Source organism: Sinocyclocheilus rhinocerous, unplaced genomic scaffold, assembly GCF_001515625.1.
Source record: "Sinocyclocheilus rhinocerous isolate Xijiao unplaced genomic scaffold, SAMN03320098_v1.1 scaffold218, whole genome shotgun sequence".
In the NCBI taxonomy this organism is placed as follows: domain Eukaryota; kingdom Metazoa; phylum Chordata; class Actinopteri; order Cypriniformes; family Cyprinidae; genus Sinocyclocheilus; species Sinocyclocheilus rhinocerous.
In genome coordinates, this window is record NW_015664181.1 from 1,710,657 (window position 1) to 1,729,231 (window position 18,575).

Consider the following 18,575-nt stretch of genomic DNA (forward strand, 5'->3'; position numbering starts at 1 on the left):
TGCTATGCCAACACATTTAGAGCATCGTTGCCCTCTCACACTAAGTATAGTCTCATGTGAAAAGCACATAAAAATCAGGATATTCAATTCTTTATTTTAATGTATATCACCAGAAAAATTATTGCAAATGTACAGTGAATATTTAAGTGTGGATGGTTCTAAATGGCCATTATTAATGAAAATCCATGAGCTTTAAGTCATCTTTAACAAGTCTTGTCCTTCTAGTGCGCCATAAAGATCTGCCAGCTGAATTATACTAATAGGCCTTTGTTACTGTTTGATTTGCCACATGGGAAGAGCCTCTGGAGCTGCGATGTCATTGTTCATTCCCTCTCTCTCGCTTTCTTTTCCCAGATGTTACTCAACTCTCTATCAATTCTATTTTTCCATCCCTCCAGGATATTATTCCACTTTTAATTCTGTCGAGTTTTGACTCTTCCTCTTTTTACCTCACCACGTTCCTTCACGCCGCTCCTGTCCTCATTCTTTTTCCTTTTGTTCCAGCTAATAGTCTCGGAGACGGTAATAAATCTCGACTGGCCCGGCTGAGACAGACGAGCGGCGACGTTGAAGGATGGTGAGGAATTTACAGGATTACAGGTGGAGTCGGCTGATTGATTGGGTTTGCGTTGCACACGAGAAGAATTACTGTCGGAAGATGCGAGATGATGGGCTGATGTATTGCCCAGCCAAGCCTGATGAAGAGGGGAAAATGGACTTGAACAATGGTTTTACAAGCTTCCATCTCACTCCCATTCACTTCTGTGGCACCATGTCTTTGTGTACCTGGTGCTCTTCCAGAATTCAAAAAAGAACCCAATTATTCTTTGACAAGAACAAGCTGGCAATAACAGTTCAATCATATACTGCTTTAGGACCTGTAGGCCATAAACACACTGCAGCTAAATACAGTTGTCACTCCTCTCAGCTCGCATGAGGTGTAAGAAAGAAAAGAAACCCCACAGAAACAGGTATGTTGACTCAAAAACCCTGATATTGTCTCTCTCCATCAAAGTTTTTCCCTCCAGCCATGCAGTTTCAGAGTAACCCATACGCTACATGCTGCCATCAGCAGTGATTGCCAGATGATAATACTCTACAAAACAGCTCCACCAAGGTAAAAACGTTGCAATCCATGTTGTTGAGTTAAAGCGTTGCTATGATTACCACTAGTCCAGTCATCACAGTTTTGGGTGTTACTCACAGTGGTTCTTAACTGTAGTTGTAGTTTTCTTTGGTAGAGCAATAATTAAAAGCCATCAAGAGACTGACCAATTGACACCAACTAAACAGCTAATTTGAGCACAAATTAGCCATAATTCTACCACTGTTAACACTTCAGTATGTCTAACAGATGATGCTGAAGAGAGATTTACTGTCAAATGTATATATGCATGAATTTTGCATGGGAAGAGATTGCTTTCTGTGGAACTACAGTGTAGACCTTGATCAAACAGCTCAAACAAGCAGCACAATGTTTTGAAAGCACCTCAGGAAGTTATTAAACCAGGTCTGGCTACAGTATTATAAGCTAGAAAAATGACAAATTTTTATAAAAAGCCCGCAGAGCTATTTGACTAATGCAGGCTGGAAAGGAAATGAACAATGTAAACTGGACGGAAACCAGAAGAATGAGCAACCAAATGTTCATTTGAGCGATGAATCACGGTGACTCTGAACTGCACCCACAGCAGACTCATCCTCTTCAGCCAAGAGCTGCATGAAAGACTTCATTAACCTCATACTCAAATATGTGTTTATAAGTCACAGGGTATATTTACAGAGGTAGACATTTGATGGTTGTGTGCCTGAATATTCATTGTGAAAATCTCTTCTCAAACTCTCCTTTTTTGTTTGATTTATTCCCCACAAGGCTTGGGCGTACTCTTCATCTGTTTGAGTGGACAGCTCTCCATCACAATGCTGTATTTGTCACTTTTTTTCTTTTGATTGCTCCATTTGCACTTTGCCAAACTCTACAAACCTTTCACTCGCACAGACACACTTGAATAAGGTATAGGGTTGAATAGGGTTTGATTGATATACTGAGTGGAGGAAAAAAAAAAGCTCTCTGTTGAAATGTATTTTTATTTTTTACATTGTAAGCATGCATAGACAGAGGGAATCTTCTAGACATTGACGCATAGGTTGGTCTCAAACTGACAACCATTGCTTCTTCTATTGATTGCCTACAAAGCCCTGTGATGTTTTGTAAGTAGGTGTGATCTTTCATACTTTGGAAAGGTTCATTCAAATATCAAAATTGTCCAAAGTTGTTCCAAACCCATATGATTTTTTTTCTCTTTGTGGAACACAGAAGATTTTAAATATTAAAAGTTTAGTCTTGAAGTAAAATTAATGTTCTGTTTTTCTAAGGATACTAAGATGAATCACTCAAAGGTGATTCACTAATGATGTATTCATTGGAGAATCACATCCCTCAATTTAAAATGACTTTTCACAGAATCTTTCTCAAAAGAGGCCAAGTAGTAAAACGGTGATTTTATGAACAAGAATTTCAGGAGTGATTGATTTGCAGCTCATCAACATGTAGGCCTTCAGACTTTTTAGTTTGATGTTTTCAGGGTTAAAGCAAATTTTCCTTTAAAAAAAAAACTTTTTTCAGAAATGTTATTACGTGAAACATATTCAGTCTTTCTCTCACTCAGTAGATGTCTATGGTACAGTACATACTGGATTGTGTCCCAATATGAGCTCTGGTTTCTCAATATGGACTCCAAGCCGATGCTCCTAATTGACTGTGACATGTTAACGACCGCACATCAGTTGCGTCCTTACTTCCTCGGCCTGCCTGATAGAGCTTCACTCATTGTGCTGGAAAAGTCATTTATATCATTGACTTTCCCCCTGACGGCTGGCCAGATGAAGAGGTTTTCCTAGACTGTCCGTTAATGAGCAGACAGTAATTATCACAGCAACCTGAGTGAGTCAGATACATCCATTCAGCCGAACTCATTCATAAGGCCTGAAACTGATATATACTGCACATTTAAAGGCCTGCGGTTCACACCGACCGTCGCTGTTGCTCTTGTATGAATTTGCTTGATATGTTAGTGCTCTCTGTCTACACCTACACTATACACCCACCTGAATGTATTTCTGAGTTTATTAGCATTCAAAAGTATTGGACTTCAGTGTTCAGCCTCCCGTTCCACCAGTGAATAAGGAATAAAAAAGGTAATTGCTACTTTTTGTCTCACAATTCTGTATTTTTCTCAGAATTGCGAGTTTATATCTCATAATTCTGACTTTAGAACATGCAATTGCGAGTTATAAAGTCAGAATTGTGAAACATAACTCTCAATTGTAAGAAAATAAGCAGCATTCTTTCTCTCAGATTTGGACTCGCAATTGTGAGTTTATAGCTTGCAATTCTGAGAAAAGAAGTCAGAATTGCGAGGAAAAAAGTCCTAATTGCGAGATGTAAGCTCACAATTTTTTAGAAAAATGTCAGAATTGTGAGATATAAATCTATATAAACTCACGGTTACACTTTACTTGAAGGGGTGTGCATAAGACTGACATGACACCTTCATAATCATGACTTGCAAGGAAAAAGTCAGATTATTTAATTATTATTTTATATACTTTTAAATATATATATTTTTTTATTAAATAATTATATATTTAATTATTATTTAGTGGCAGGATACAGTTACAATGTATGAATTTATTAGATATATATCCAAGTGGCATCTGCAAACAAATACAACTGTTTAAATAGGAAATGAACATTTTGAACAGTATATGTATTGTTTTATCATTTAATACCTAACAAAGCGTGCTTGTGCTATCTTTCTCTAACAGAAACACCACTTATTTTGATATTTTTTTATATTTTGCTCTCTAGCGCACCCTTACAATTGCGAGTTTATATACAGCAACTCTGACTATAATTCACAACTGCAAATTTATATCTCGCAATTCTGAGGAAAACATCAGAATTGCGAGATGTAAACTAGCAATTGCAAGGAAAAAGTCAGATTATTTAATTATTATTTTATATACTTTTAAATATATATATTTTTTTATTAAATTATTATATATTTAATTATTATTTAGTGGCAGGATACAGTTACAATGTATGAATTTATTAGATATATATCCAAGTGGCATCTGCAAACAAATACAACTGTTTAAATAGGAAATGAACAAACATTTTGATATATGTATTGTTTTATCATTTAATACCTAACAAAGCGTGCTTGTGCTATCTTTCTCTAACAGAAACACCACTTATTTTGATATTTTTTTATATTTTGCTCTCTAGCGCAAATGCCATTCATAAAAGTTTATTTTTGTATTTTGTCTCAGATTTGACTTTTTAATATGACAGCTTTACAGACAAATATGCAGAATGTCTGCTGCAAATGAGAGTTTAAACGGCACTCGTGGGTAAATGTATCATTCTTTACATAACACACTTCAAACAGCTTATTGTTAATACTCATTTCCTCATAAAAAGCGATCATCCCTTAAACTGCATTTCATATTTAAGACACATCACACGCACAAAGTGTCTTTGTTCTAGAAAAAGGCCTCGATCCCTGATGTTATTTACTGTTGTCTGGCATTATAACGCCTAATCTTCTTCTCGAAGGCAGTATCCCTGTCATTGTCAGATGATATGCTAAAGAGGTTTTTGGTCTTTTTTTCAGCGTCACAAAGGGTTTTTTAAGTACTTAAAAGGATAGTTAATCTTTCAAGTGTGTTCGACAAGTGCATTAGGGTCCCTTGGCCTGTGTTCTGCTCTTATTCACAGCCTCGCTGTCTGTTTTTTGGCACTCAGACCCACTGACCCAGAAAGCAAAGCCCTATTGTTTTTAAGCCTTCTTTATCTCACAATAGGGCTGGCGTGGCACAGGGAATAGGACTGCCGAGTCCTGATCTTTCATGTTTTTTAAACACACAATGGTTACTTTTAATGGATGATAGTGTTAAGACAGATTTAAAAGTCATGCAAGTGCAATTTCAGTTCATTGGAAGGTGGATTGAACCATGAGAACCTGAGAAAAACATCCTAAAGCATAGAGGTTGTTTGTTTTCATCCGTGTTGTATTAATCGTATTTTGTGCAGTCACAGCAAAATGCATCCCCAACTTTCCATTTATTGTATTCTGTCAACACAAATGAACTCCGAGTTGCAAAAACATGCATAACAACACAGATTAATGCCGTGGGTTATGTCTCAGACACGCATTCACACTCATATCATTACACCATTGCGTGTTTGTTACTGTCAGGGCCGCGATCGTAAATCTGGCAGTGTGTCAGTTAGAGGTGGCTGGAAAATTAGGATGTTATGGATGGGAAGCTCTCGTGCACTTACACACACTCACACACTCTTGAGATGGCAGATGAGCGATTTTCAAAGAGTAGTAAAGCTGTCTGTCTCTCCTCTGTATGTCCTTGTCCGTTTCGTTCCATCCTACCGTCTGTCAAACAGAGCCCTCCCATGGAGACTGACACACTCTCACAAGAATGTCACACACACAGAACACGGCGTAGTTCACTGTCTCTTGCAATACTTTTGCTTTTTTATTTGTTCTGCTAGTTCTTTTTGAGTCTTTATCAATAGAGAGCTAAAGTCTTTCCTGAAAATCTGAATAGCTCAACAGTGTCCTTTGGACATTGTACTTGTACAGACATATTTTTTTATGCCGGTACAGTCACATTTTGTACAGGCTTTGTGATACGTACATACCAACAGACATTTTTAGGAATTAAATACTTCTATTAGATGAATGTCAGTGTATAAAACACAGTACATGAAGCATACAGCAAAAAAAAAAAAAAAAAGGTATGGGCAATAGTACCCAAGTATGCAATCAAGAATGGTTAAAAAAGCTGAAAAATTTTACACTTTAGATGCGGAATCTAACATGTTAATGTAACCCAGCATCTTATACAGAAAGTTATTTTCATTTAAATTTTCTGAAAACTTTTGTCAGTCATGGAGCACCCAGACACATGCTGCTTGTTTAAAATAAACTGGATTTATCAGTACTGAGCTGGAGAGACACTGTTGTCTGATTGACTGCACATTTTCATACATTTGTTACTGGTGAAGTGTGCATTGACGCTACCTGTCTTTTGATGGATTACCACTTTCATCCATAGACTTGATGCGAGTTTTGTAACAAATTAGAATAAGATGGCGTTTTCAAGGAGTGTTGGATTTGCCAATTACTATACGACAGAAACAAAACAAATCACCTTATATGAAATTGCATTTTGAATATGCCTGGAGATTTCAGCTGATAAATACGGCATAAATAGAAGGAGTTGGAGATTTGTAAAGGAAAGGCTAAGAAATAGTCGTATGTGCAATAGTACCCAAGTATGCAATCAAGAATGGTTAAAAAAGCTGAAAAATTTTACACTTTAGATGCGGAATCTAACATGTTAATGTAACCCAGCATCTTATACAGAAAGTTATTTTCATTTAAATTTTCTGAAAACTTTTGTCAGTCATGGAGCACCCAGACACATGCTGCTTGTTTAAAATAAACTGGATTTATCAGTACTGAGCTGGAGAGACACTGTTGTCTGATTGACTGCACATTTTCATACATTTGTTACTGGTGAAGTGTGCATTGACGCTACCTGTCTTTTGATGGATTACCACTTTCATCCATAGACTTGATGCGAGTTTTGTAACAAATTAGAATAAGATGGCGTTTTCAAGGAGTGTTGGATTTGCCAATTACTATACGACAGAAACAAAACAAATCACCTTATATGAAATTGCATTTTGAATATGCCTGGAGATTTCAGCTGATAAATACGGCATAAATAGAAGGAGTTGGAGATTTGTAAAGGAAAGGCTAAGAAATAGTCCACTTCAAAATGTAAAATTCACTCTCAAGTTGCTCCAAACCCTTAACCACCGAACAACATACAGTAGTGGTGAAGTGGTGGAGTAAAAATGATTAAATGATTCATTCATAAAGATGGTCACTTGTTTCATTCCTGAATAAATGTTTGAGCTAATCGGCTGAATGAATGATTCAATGACTCACTTATAAAAACAGTCATTTGTTTTGTTTTCTGAATGAATCAGCGTTTTGAGCAAATCGTTTCACTCATAAAGACAGTCATTTGTCGCCACCTACTGGTGCATCGATGTAACCTACAGCATAGAATGAGTAGCTGAGAAAAAAAGAGCCATACAGTTTTGAAACAACATTAGGGTGAGTAAATGATGACAAAAATATCTTTATTTTTGGGTGAACTACTGTTTGAAAAGAGATTTGTGAAGCTGTTTATGGAAATGACTCTTTCGCTGCATGAGCTGTTTGTGATTCAAATCTTATTTAGAGGTTTGTTGCACACAATTACAGAAGGGCATTATGTAGTTTTGTCATTTATTGCAAAGATGTACCACACTTTGGCATTTTAGAGCCACATGATGAGTTACCTGTAGAAGATGACAAAATTTGGAGTGTCATTTTGTTGCTTATTTTGTTTCATCCTCATCTTCTTTTGCTCCTTCACAATGGGCATTTTTTTCAGGACTATCTTTTCTGCTCCTCTCAGCACTCCTCCTCTGCAGGAGACAAACAGCACAACAAAAAAACCTTCTGCCTCCCGCTACCCCTCTCATCTCATCCTTTTCTCCCTCTCATCCTGGCATTTTGTCATAAGCTGCAGTCGGAATCAAATCCTCCGATCTGCATCAGAAAGGAGGGCAGACAGAAGATGATGTGTGTAACAGAACCATTTTGGATACAACAGGTGCTCAGCAGTCACACTCAAAGCTTTCTTTGTCCCTTGCCGAAGACATGTTTACCATCCAGAAAAGTTTGGAAACTCTTAACTAGATTTTAATTTTTTTCTGTTTTATATGTAAGCGGTACTTTTCTGTACAAAACTCACCAAATTCATAATCGGGTGTTGTGATTGGTCGCCAAGGTGTTGCTATGCAGTTGCTGAGGTCTTCTGAATTGTTCATAACATGTTTCTTTGCATTTGCATAATGTTATTGGTGATTACTTACTCGCCCAGGTCAAAATCCATTCATGTGGTGCTGAGTAAGTTAAATGCTTAAGTCATATTTGAGTATGTAGTTTATTGAAATGCTTAAGTCGTATTTGAGTATGTAGTTTATTCAAATCTCTAACACTGAGTCTGAGCAATAAAAATAGTGCTGCTTGTCTTAGAAAGCAGTCGAGGCCATTTCTGTGGGCTTTTTCAACAAGCAGTGTGAAACCGAATCTATCATTCACAGTTTCTCTGATGTGATAAATGAAATCTGTCATGACTTTATCCATTGGGAGATTTCATCCAGGACCCTTATGCTACCAATTTTGAACTTTAGCTCATAATGATATTGTGCTATTTCAGTGAAAAATGGTTAAAGAATACTTGCACATTGTTCAGTCAATGAAGTAATTATTTATGAGCTCTTCGGGGTGAGAAATGTTATGCACTTCAATACAAAGTTGTTCATTGAGCAAATCGTGAATTATTGAACATTCAATTTTCCAGCCAGCTATATAAAGCAGTACAACATCTGAAGAACAGTATAGAAACTTGTTGTAAAATATGGTCATGTACCACGTTTCACTGATTTTTTTTCTTCAGATTTTTAGTTTGAAGAGAGAGACAGGGAGTCTCTTGATAATGTGATTTTGGGCATTCAGAAAGCACCTGTAGAGATGTGGCTCTTCAGTGACACCATCCTCGGTAGACAATAACCTGCTGCAATATGACCTTCAGGCTCCTGAACACAATCTGTGGTTAGCTGTGTTCCAGAACCTAGTGAGTTGCCTTGCTGACTACACAAGTAGACGTTCAATGAGTTTACTGTACACAATCGTACATAATACATTTTATACTGTCAAATGGTCATGTATTTATTTTATTTATTCACTTTTTAATGCCATGCCAGCATCAAGGCTATTTTCATGGCGATCTCTGAATAAATTATACAAGGTATACAATTAATAAAAGGTTATAAAAGACATTTCAGATGTACACTACAAATGGTAATATAAAACTAAATGATGATACAAATGCACAAGTGGTAATCAGTAACTTTTTTTAACTGAGCATGCAGAGTGCTAAGATATTTTTACACTTATGTGTGTTTTTAACATAAACTTGACAGTTTAGGTGCAATACGACATGAAAGAGAACATAGTTTAGTACTCACATGGCAGGATGTGACAGCCGCTTTCTGTGCGCATGCTTCAGATGTGTTCGCTCAGAAAACCGTATATCAGAAGTTTAAATGGATATGGCATGATAGACATGATAATCAAAACCAAAGAGATGTTTCTTTTTTTTTTTTTAGCAGAGTATCTTCCCTATTCTGGAAAAGGGGGTTGGAAACAGCAGCTCATTTGCATTTAAAGAGACATGCACAAAACCAGCCTGTTTCTGCTTCCACTCAAAATGGGCATTTTCAAAATGATATAATAAATAATCTGTGGGGTATTGTGTGAAAGTTCACAGACATATTCTGGGGACACCTGAGACTTATATTAGACTTATACCCTTTAATATGAAACAACTAGAATGCATAGAGAAAAGCAAAAATCCTCTGATATGTGTTTGGCCTGATGCCTCCTGACTCTTTGACTTTATCAGCAACTCTTGCATGTCTGGCTCCTCTCATCCCCCATTCCCTCCTTTATCAGTCAATTCTCCTCAGAGGTGGTCAGACTCACCAGCAAACACTCGATCTATCTATACACCACTGCTGCTTCTCCTGCCTGACAGTGATAGAGCCCCAGGACGATCTGTGAGCGACGGCTGGAGGAGGAGCTGAAAAATTGAAAAACAGTGAATATTTAGAGAGCTGGTCAACAAGAGAAGGAAAGCAAACAGTAAACTAGATTTGTGACATTATCTGAGGAAAATGTAGTTACTAGAGTATTTGTTGCTAATGTGTTCTGAGTTTATTTTAGTGTGTTGCTATGTAGTTGCTAGGATGTTCTGTATCATATTTCTCTGGAACCTTCTGGTCACTAGATGATGTGCGGTCCTCCATTTTTTTTAACAGATTTTAATAGTAATGCTTGCCTTAGCAAGCACTCATAACTAAAACAGAAAGATATATAGAGAGAGACAGGGAGCGCAGGAAAGAAGCGCTAATTGCATTTTCCTCTCACTCTGAATGTCTGATAGAATTAAATGAAGCTGGGCAGCTGTCACCTGTTGGCTGATTTATGGATGGATATTGCAAACGTGGTTTGATGCTTGTCATTCAATTTACATCTGACAGAGTACTGCCTCTGTAAAAACAATTCTACACACTTAAACTCATTCTATGTCCGTTGCTTCTCAAATCCGAATGCCAGCCCCCTCAAAGCTGCATTTTCATGCCTTATTAAACACACTGTGCTAACTAGAGGAATAACTCATCAAGAGCATTTGGAATGGCAGAAAGGAAGAGGAAATAAGAACTGGAATGACTCATGATTCAGTCTGATTTGTGAAGTCGCAAGTGAAAGATATAATGGCTGTGAGGTGATTGTGTATGGGAAAAACAATGGGCATGTCTCAACAGTTTCTCCCTGACATTAATAAGACTGAAGTGAGCCAATAGAGACATATGTTTAACTCTTTCCCTGCCAGCATGATAATTTTCACAAAAATTTCATGGCCCTTCGAATATGTTGTATGAATATCTGAACATGCATTATGTTAAAAGAAAGAGCAGAGCCTCTGCTTTTAAACATACAAACAGTTTTATTCTAGCTTCATGCATTCTTTTTTATTAACTCTTGAATTTGGGTAAGTTTCATTAAAAAGCAACATTTTGAACAAAAGCTGAGAATTATTATTATTTTTTTTTTCAAAGATTACGTCTAATCGGTCAATGGTGGGGAAAGAGTTAAGTTACAATATGTTGTAATTGTTTTTGGAAAATAATCACACATACGCATGCATCCATCCATCCATACCATCCATATATTTTTGACAGTGTCCTTCAAGCACAAACCCACAAGATGTCTTATTTAGTTTTTGCTCTCTTTGCTCTCTAATCAAAGAAGACAGGAAATTACCCTTCACCTAAAGCCACTTCTGTTTCGTAAACAACACTATCTGTTCTGTGTTGCTCGTGATGGAGGGCTCTCTAATACATGTGTGTCTTTGTGTAAAGCTGTCTGTCAGCCAGTGAGTGTTACACACGTGTGTGTTTGTGTTTGTGGGGCTTCTGGATTGAAGCTCCTATCTCTGGTGTGCAGCTGTGAAGCAGGTCGTTGGGACACATCTCCAGCCTGTAAATATAGAACACACACACATACACACAAGCACTGCCAAACCAGATTAACACCCAAATAAATCACCTTCAGAGATGCTCTGCTGAACATAAAGTAGAGGATCAGGCTAAAAAAAACCCTCTCTGTACTGTCCTCACCATCTTGGTTCTCTCTTAGTTAGTAGTGCCTTTTGATAAGTTAAGTTTGGTTACTCTGGGATGTTTCACTTTTGACAGACATCTGTTAGATGTTTGAATTTTTGCAATCTCTTTAAAGAAACTAAAATGTAAGTGCTGTTTTCAGCAGTCACCAGATTTGTGGCAAAAATGTGGCAAATACTAAAAAAAACTAACTAAACAAAAAGAGATAATATTTTGGTAATTCCTATTACTACGTATGTTTTAATATCCCTACGATATATTTATATGAGATAAAATAGGCTTATATATTTAAATGTAATGTAAATACCTTTAGACTTTAAAAGACCTTTAATGACATCACCCTCCAGGAAGTGACGTCATTTTGAAGGGAAATCAACAGCATAAACATGAGTAAGTATTAGCGATGCATTTTTTCATTCTCATTCCCTCAGCGAGCAGTAGTTCATTTCATAACTTGAGCTCTTTATTTATTCAAGTATAATGTAAGCTCAACTGAAATCAAGTTACAATTAATAAACTTTAAAGGCTATAAGAACATCCCAGAAGTCTCAAAAAAAGTGGTTGTATTCATCCCTCAACATGTGGGTTCTTTTGTGCTGCGTGTTTGGCAAATGCGTTACTTATTTGCCACGCTCATGGCATGCTTCTCGTTTTCCCGTTCATTGTTTTCTTTCACAAATCCGGCATGAATTTAAAGCCTGTGTAAATGCTGCATCTTGTGTTTGTGAGTTAAGAAATGTTTCTGAGGAATTTTCAGCACCAGTCTCTGATGTAATTACAAGTCGCCAGCCACCACTAACATTTTGATAATTTTCACAAAAATTTCATGGCCCTTCGAATATGTTGTATGAATATCTGAACATGCATTATGTTAAAAGAAAGAGCAGAGCCTCTGCTTTTAAACATACAAACAGTTTTATTCTAGCTTCATGCATTCTTTTTTATTAACTCTTGAATTTGGGTAAGTTTCATTAAAAAGCAACATTTTGAACAAAAGCTGAGAATTATTATTATTTTTTTTTTCAAAGATTACGTCTAATCGGTCAATGGTGGGGAAAGAGTTAAGTTACAATATGTTGTAATTGTTTTTGGAAAATAATCACACATACGCATGCATCCATCCATCCATATTTTGTCTGAATTTTTGACAGTGTCCTTCAAGCACAAACCCACAAGATGTCTTATTTAGTTTTTGCTCTCTTCCATGACCAATCAAAGAAGACAGAAAATTACCCTTCACCTAAAGCCACTTCTGTTTTCGTAAACAACACTATCTGTCCTGTGTTGCTCGTGATGGAGTGCTCTCTAATACATGTGTGTCTTTGTGTGTAGCTGTCTGTCAGCCAGTGAGTGTTACACACGTGTGTGTTTGTGTTTGTGGGGCTTCTGGATTGAAGCTCCTATCTCTGGTGTGCAGCTGTGAAGCAGGTCGTTGGGACACATCTCCAGCCTGTAAATATAGAACACACACACATACACACAAGCACTGCCAAACCAGATTAACACCCAAATAAATCACCTTCAGAGATGCTCTGCTGAACATAAAGTAGAAGATCAGGCTAAAAAAAACCCTCTCTGTACTGTCCTCACCATCTTGGTTCTCTCTTAGTTAGTAGTGCCTTTTGATAAGTTAAGTTTGGTTACTCTGGGATGTTTCACTTTTGACAGACATCTGTTAGATGTTTGAATTTTTGCAATCTCTTTAAAGAAACTAAAATGTAAGTGCTGTTTTCAGCAGTCACCAGATTTGTGGCAAAAATGTGGCAAATACTAAAAAAAACTAACTAAACAAAAAGAGATAATATTTTGGTAATTCCTATTACTACGTATGTTTTAATATCCCTACGATATATTTATATGAGATAAAATAGGCTTATATATTTAAATGTAATGTAAATACCTTTAGACTTTAAAAGACCTTTAATGACATCACCCTCCAGGAAGTGACGTCATTTTGAAGGGAAATCAACAGCATAAACATGAGTAAGTATTAGCGATGCATTTTTTCATTCTCATTCCCTCAGCGAGCAGTAGTTCATTTCATAACTTGAGCTCTTTATTTATTCAAGTATAATGTAAGCTCAACTGAAATCAAGTTACAATTAATAAACTTTAAAGGCTATAAGAACATCCCAGAAGTCTCAAAAAAAGTGGTTGTATTCATCCCTCAACATGTGGGTTCTTTTGTGCTGCGTGTTTGGCAAATGCGTTACTTATTTGCCACGCTCATGGCATGCTTCTCGTTTTCCCGTTCATTGTTTTCTTTCACAAATCCGGCATGAATTTAAAGCCTGTGTAAATGCTGCATCTTGTGTTTGTGAGTTAAGAAATGTTTCTGAGGAATTTTCAGCACCAGTCTCTGATGTAATTACATTTTCTGCTTTTGTAATAGTAAGACTTTGCATGACATTTCAATATTCTTGGCTAACATCGGTGCTGTACATGGCTGATTAGCATACTATAACAAGAAAACATCAACAGTGCCTTTAACCATGCATTTGATCTTTTATGGGAACCAGAAATTGACAGAACCTGTATTTTAAACCTATACATGTAAGAATATAAGTTATATACTGTATAATGTTTTGCTTTGACGGTTAGATTTTGAAACGACATTACGTGAATAAAAGCATCAATAATTGTCAGGGTTTTGTCACAAATCCATCTTATAGTCAATATTTTACCAGTTGTTTTGGAGGACCTACCAGAGTTTAATACAGGTTTTTATAATGCTGATTTGCTAATGGAAAGTATTGGCAATTCACATCAAACTTCTAGAATTTGGGAGCGTGCTCATGCTACTTATTTTTCACTGTAATGGAGACCTAGAACATTACAGTTTAATTCAGGGTCACAACATTTTCAGACTCAAACTTCATATGTCTAATTCAACTAATTACTGCACCAAAATTACATTTCAACCATGCACAACTGATCACTTGGCTCTCTTTGAGTAAAGAATTTAAATTTTCAACTCATTTTTACGGTCGAGAGGTTAGTTAGTGAATGCACTGCGGCCAACTGATAAATTATGCTTTCCTAAATGAGATGTTTTAAAAATTGCTTTAGGAAAATAGGCTTTTATTTCATACCCGAGCACAGATGGTGTCAACCAGAATGAGAACTGGAAAATAAAACCGCTCACAATGGAATTAAATATGCTACACAGAGTGCCAGTGTTTAGTAGCTATAATCACACTTTACGCTTCATTACAAAATCCTGCACTTCTTTTATTGCATTTCCTCTTGTTGAATATTTGAAATAATTATAATTATTGTTAGATATCATGTATAGAAAAATTATTGCTCAACGTTATTTTACATGACATCTATACATGCATACATACAGTACTATAGTACAATAAGAACTATATTCATGCACTATTGTATTTACATGTTCATGTATAAATATGCATAGTGTTACCATGGTGCCATGTCCAAAAAACATGATATTTTTGGAGGCAGAAAAATATGTCCTCCCTTTCAGCAGATTGAGTGTGCTTCTCGATACAGTACTTTATTTTCAGATACATTGGTTTTGTGGAGGCTTCTGATCATTTGGAGGCAATAAGACGCTTTGCTCAGGTGAGGCTGTAGTAGGGGGAAAAATCTAAATAAAGTGAGAAATTTAGCATGGATTTGATACTACTGTACAAATTCCTCTTTGTTTGTAAAACAAATGCTGATATCACAGTATTAAAAAGGCATTGAGGTTTAACACGATTTGTGGTTTAAATATAATGCTGATTTGCTAATGGAAAGTATTGGCAATTCACACACAAGTCACAACATTTTCACAACATTTTCAGACTCAAACTTCATATGTCTAATTCAACTAATTACTGCACCAAAATTACATTTCAACCATGCACAACTGATCACTTGGCTCTCTTTGAGTAAAGAATTTAAATTTTCAACTCATTTTTACGGTCGAGAGGTTAGTTAGTGAATGCACTGCGGCCAACTGATAAATTATGCTTTCCTAAATGAGATGTTTTAAAAATTGCTTTAGGAAAATAGGCTTTTATTTCATACCCGAGCACAGATGGTGTCAACCAGAATGAGAACTGGAAAATAAAACCGCTCACAATGGAATTAAATATGCTACACAGAGTGCCAGTGTTTAGTAGCTATAATCACACTTTACGCTTCATTACAAAATCCTGCACTTCTTTTATTGCATTTCCTCTTGTTGAATATTTGAAATAATTATAATTATTGTTAGATATCATGTATAGAAAAATTATTGCTCAACGTTATTTTACATGACATCTATACATGCATACATACAGTACTATAGTACAATAAGAACTATATTCATGCACTATTGTATTTACATGTTCATGTATAAATATGCATAGTGTTACCATGGTGCCATGTCCAAAAAACATGATATTTTTGGAGGCAGAAAAATATGTCCTCCCTTTCAGCAGATTGAGTGTGCTTCTCGATACAGTACTTTATTTTCAGATACATTGGTTTTGTGGAGGCTTCTGATCATTTGGAGGCAATAAGACGCTTTGCTCAGGTGAGGCTGTAGTAGGGGGAAAAATCTAAATAAAGTGAGAAATTTAGCATGGATTTGATACTACTGTACAAATTCCTCTTTGTTTGTAAAACAAATGCTGATATCACAGTATTAAAAAGGCATTGAGGTTTAACACGATTTGTGGTTTAAAAATGAAATAAAGCCCAAGCCGACACGGCTTTATTGCAGAGAGAGGAAATTGTGCTCTCCTATCCCCTCGCAGTTCATTTGCAGTCATTCTCCACAAAATCAATTTTCAATTTCCTCCATGGGAAAGCACCTTGCTGCACGCGGCAACAGCCATGCTATTTGCGCTTCATTAGCCTAGCCCTACATTAGTGTTTTTTTTTTTCTGTTAAGATTGTGTACTTTAAGAGCAATTCTGAAATTTTTCACAGCTAACGTTGCATTACTTAAGTTAATGTCCACTGGGCGATGTTTCGCATGGGTTCTGAATTTCACTTAGTGCCAAGGCAATGTTAGCTAATGTTTTAGCCTAGAGTGCAATATACAAGCATTTACCTCTATGTGTTCTGTGTCTTTAAAGGGGTGTTTATTGAAGGTGAGTATCAATGGCTGTGACATGAATTGTTCTAATCTAATGTGCATTTTTGCAAATAAACATGGTAAGTAAGTAGTGACTTAGGAGATGCTTTTATTGAAGTGACTTGCAGTATAATTATTAAATGCAGCAACTCAATAAAATAAATGGTTGAAAGCATGCATCACTTTGAGAAAACTATCCTTTAGCATTGCTATTCATCTCAATGGCTCATATTTGATGAATGTCATGTAACTGATCACAATACAGTATGTGAAAACTCTTTGCAGCAGACTGCGAAATAGCTGAATGTTTGCATATTTATTTATTTATTTAATTTCCATTTATTGCAAAGAATGCATTTAGTCCAAATGCACAGCCTTTTTATTGGCTGTCAATGAAGAATCATATATTTTGCAATCATAATGGTATAGTTAAGATATTTACCAGCTGGACCAGCCAAACCTTGACCTCCTGCTTGGACTGTTTTTATTCAGGAAAAAAGCCACAACTAGCCTAATCCTCAATGGAAAAGGTGTTTCAATTCACATGCAACATTTTTTTTTAAATATTTAACATTGAATTGCAATTATGGAGAAACAGTGAATTCCTCAGATCTACACTACAATTATCTACAATAATTACATTATTGTGGCATATTCATTAAAAATATATTACAAAAAGCTTTAAAAGACAATTTATTGGCTTTTTTCAGAGGTTGCCATTTTGTCCATGTTTTGTACATCTTGACGTGCATTTCCCCTCAATATTTTGGATTTTGTGACCTGAACTGACATGTAGCGATTATTAACTCTGGCAACAACAGCAGTAAATAATAATAGTAAAGAATTAAAAAAAAAAAAAAACCTAGACAGAAAATGTCAAGTTCCCCCTCCTGCATTTACTTTTGCACGATTCTGTATGCTGGGATCCCTTGTTTTATTATTTTTATAGAGATAAATCAGCCTCTTTGTGCAGAAACTCTTGGTCGCAGTTCCTGCCTCATTTAGGTGCCGCTGGTACCAGTTTGCTGTAGAAGCAGCTTGTGGCAAAAGAGAGAGACAGAAGACAACAAAAGAGAAGTTCTTAATCCAGGGAAAGCCTGTTTTGCTTTGGAGTGGAACAGAGTAAGACATTTTTAGCACATTCTGGGAAGACGCTGCTACATTCTCAAAGCCTGACTAAAATAAGAATGCTGAGGTAGTGAAAGAGATGTTTTGAGTTTAATATAAGTGAAGCTCTATCAACATTCGTAGCAGGATTTTGATAATCATGGACACTCATTTTGAATGAATTTTCTGGTGCATTTTACTTAAAAAAAAAATTGTGGTTGCAATAATGGACTTGGAAGTAAAAATGTGCACATGAGAGTACAGAGGCATAAATATGTTTTTTTTTCTTGGTAAACAAGTAACTTGCTTCAAAACTGTTTTGATTCAGCTTTTTTGTTTGATTCCTAGCAATGGTCTCTTTCTGGTCTCTTTGCACGTATCATGCAAGAGCTGTCGGCTCTATGACATTGAAGTTGAAAGACTGGATGCAACTTTACCCAGACAAGGTCAGTAAGTGATTCTATCAAACTAGTCTGATGGTAACATTTAAAATCATTCCGTTTTTAAAGAGTGTGTTTTTGATGTTTGTCGTCTGACCCTGATTTCCATTCTTTTTGTAGACACTTGAAAGTATACACACACTGTATATAATCTTCAGATATCAGGTGTGTGAATTTAATTCTAATTTCCTTTAGATGAAGAAGAAAAAAAACAAGAAAAAACTTGACTAATTGTTTAAAAATCCAGAACAAACAGAATTCATTCAGACACTACAGAAATAAAAGGGTAAAATTGTAAACAACTTTTTAAAAAGGAAGGTTCTGGCTTCAGTTGCATTTAATTACATTATTTATGCTCTTTTCTAGGTCCTTCCTCTTTATCCAAAGCACATTATTTTCAAATTCACCCAGCCGATATCTGAAGAGCACAGTAAAGCAAAGTGCCTTTGTTAGAGCCTCAAAAGAACATGTGTAATAATTCAATTTGATAGATTTGTGGTTCGCTGGTACAATTAAACCCAGGTGATGTGCGTGACTAAAGATCCCAGCCTTTGTGAGC

At 36.1% G+C, this 18,575-nt stretch overlaps 1 long non-coding RNA gene across 1 annotated transcript; it reads left to right on the plus strand.

The window, feature by feature from the left end:
- The first annotated feature begins 11,768 nt into the window (after nt 1–11,768).
- LOC107729739 (uncharacterized) lies at nt 11,769–18,201 on the plus strand. Its single transcript, XR_001638613.1, has 3 exons — nt 11,769–11,785; nt 17,925–18,022; nt 18,137–18,201. It is a non-coding gene; the product is annotated as an uncharacterized LOC107729739 (long non-coding RNA).
- Nucleotides 18,202–18,575: the final 374 nt, after the last annotated feature.